Here is a 2547-nt window from a genome sequence, read left to right on the forward strand (position 1 = left end):
GCATAGACCCAGCTCAGAGGCAGAATCACACTGTCTGCTGAACAAACCAATTAACAAAACCCGCAGCCTTCAGCCCATTCCGACTCAATAGCTACTCGACAGGACAGAGTAGAACTGGCCCTGGGGATTTCTGGATTTCTGAGACTGTAACTCTTCAGGAAAGTCGGTCTCCCACAGAGGCTGGTGGTTTTGAACTGCTTACCTTGAGATTAGCAGCCCAACGCGTCATGAGGAGCAAAACCTGGATTCACATAGTGGCCCAAGGAAGCCTAGCCAGCCACAAGTGAGTGCACACCTGGGCATTCTCAGGAGAAGGAGGTCTCCTACTGCCTTGGCAGATTTGTGCCTTTTGTTCTCAGCTCTCTTGGGGAGATCCACAGAGTCGCCATGCGCTATTGCTTCGCAGCTAAGAGTCTTTGAATCATCATTAAAATACTATTGATCAAATGTCAGATCTCTTCCTATTTCTTGTGTCTCTGAGGAGCCCTGAAGTTTGGCTTTGTAAGACCACGTGGGTCTCTGATGGGGCGCCCCTGCCAGGCCTCCTCCAGGACCAGCTTTCCTGGAGCAAAACTCCTCTTGCTTTTGTGTTCTGACATGTAGGCTACCTGAAGGAAGAGCTTAATCTTTCCTGGTAAAATGCCTCATGCTTATTTGCATTTTTAAATCCCTTTTTACTGTTTTGTGAGTTTAAATTGGACTCTGTTGTTGTCCAGATAAGCAATAACTTTGCCAAAAATATGTATCTTAAGAAGTTAGTTGGTAAATATCTTCAGGGTATTGACTAGTAGTTTCCATAATTTTTAATCAATCTTCATTCTGCTGGAAATACCTGTCTATATCTTCTATTAGTGTGTTACTGTGTATTGTCAGGGTCTATTCTCTGAGAAAAGACAGAGACCTCTAAGAACCGGTTTGACCAGGATCTCAGCTTTGGGTGTGGGTGCACTTTGGGTCTCCCAATTTACAAGTTTAAAGCATGAGTCATTGGCCTCAATTAAAAGGTAATGGTTTTAAGTATTATTATTTTAAATAATAAAATTATCATTATCATTTTATTGGGAGCTCTTACACATATCATAACATTCCATAGTCAAATCACATCAAGCAATATTGTACAGTTGCACCACAATCGGTTGCAAAACTATTTCTTTCACTTTGAACTCCTTGATATCCCCTTTATCAACCTTCCACCCCCCACCCAATACCCCAGAAAGCCTTACTTATTTATTTTTTAGCCATATCTTACACCATCCAATATATCCACTCACATACAATTCTGTTGTTTGCTTCCCTTTGGAGGGTTATAAAGTCAGCAAGGCTATCAGTGCCCATCCCCACCTTCCTCCCACCTCGCTTCCCCCACTCTCAGGAAACCATTACTCCTGTTACTGTTCCTGAAGGGTTATCTATCTTGACGTTTATGTATCAAATGATCTTAATGAACATATACAAGTCTAGCAAGAATAAAGAGGTAAAACAAATAAAAAGCATAATAGTAAGGGGAGGAGATGTTAAAGAACTAGAGGATAGTTCCATGTTTCACCAGTGCTATATACAGCACTCTGGACTTATCATCCCTTCCATGTGGCCCTTAAGAACACAGACTGTTCAATTATCTGACAGGTGGTTTTAGGGTCCACACCCCTTCACATCAACTTGGTTGCTTGTTTTTGAAATGCTGATACCTATTCCCTTGGACACCTCATGATCACAGGCAGGGAGAGGGACTGCAGAGCAGCCACAGAAAATGATTGGGCGCCTTCCAGTGGCACCTACCTGTTGATGAAGGTAGGTAGGGTGATTTTGATTTGGTCTATGTTCTCTCATGTCCCCTCTACCTCCTTGAGACAAGATTTAGAGTTCTGTTTGATTTCTTTTTTCCCAAACACATCTCTTTTCGTTTTCTCGCTAAGAGAATTTATGGCTAGTTTTCTCCCGTGGGTGTACTCGAACCGGGCTTCCTAAAGTTTGTTTTCCTGCAGTGGTCCTAGCATCGCAACAATCTCTGTGGGAAAAATTATATGGCAGAAATTGAGCAGCATTCCCAGCAGTAGACCTGAGGTCTCTAAGCCTCACTTTCTATTCTTTTGTTTCGCTTAATCATTTTATTGGGGGCTCTTACACCTCATCATAAACCATCCATCCATTGTGTCAAGCACATTTGCGTATTTATTGCCATCATCATTCTCAAAACATCTGCTTTCTACTTGAGCCCTTGATATCAGCTCCACCTTTTCCCCCCTCCCTCCATCTCCTCCCTAACTGTTGAACCCTTCATAATTTATACATTGCTGTTATTTTTTCCAGTCTTACACTGTCCCACGTCTCCCTTCACCCACTCTTCTGATGTCCATCCCCCCAGGGAAACGGGTATATGTAGATCCTTGTAATCAGTTCCTCCTTTCTACCCACCCACCCTCTCTCCACCCTCCTGGTATCGCCACTCTCACCACAGGTCCTGAGGGGTTCATTTCTCCTGGATTCCTGTGTTTCCAGCTCCTATCTGTGCCAGTGTAAATCCTCTGGTCTAGCTGGATATGTGAG

The sequence above is a fragment of the Echinops telfairi genome, unplaced genomic scaffold (assembly GCF_000313985.2).
Source record: "Echinops telfairi isolate 266 unplaced genomic scaffold, ASM31398v2 ScPeMD7_140;HRSCAF=443, whole genome shotgun sequence".
NCBI lineage: Eukaryota > Metazoa > Chordata > Mammalia > Afrosoricida > Tenrecidae > Echinops > Echinops telfairi.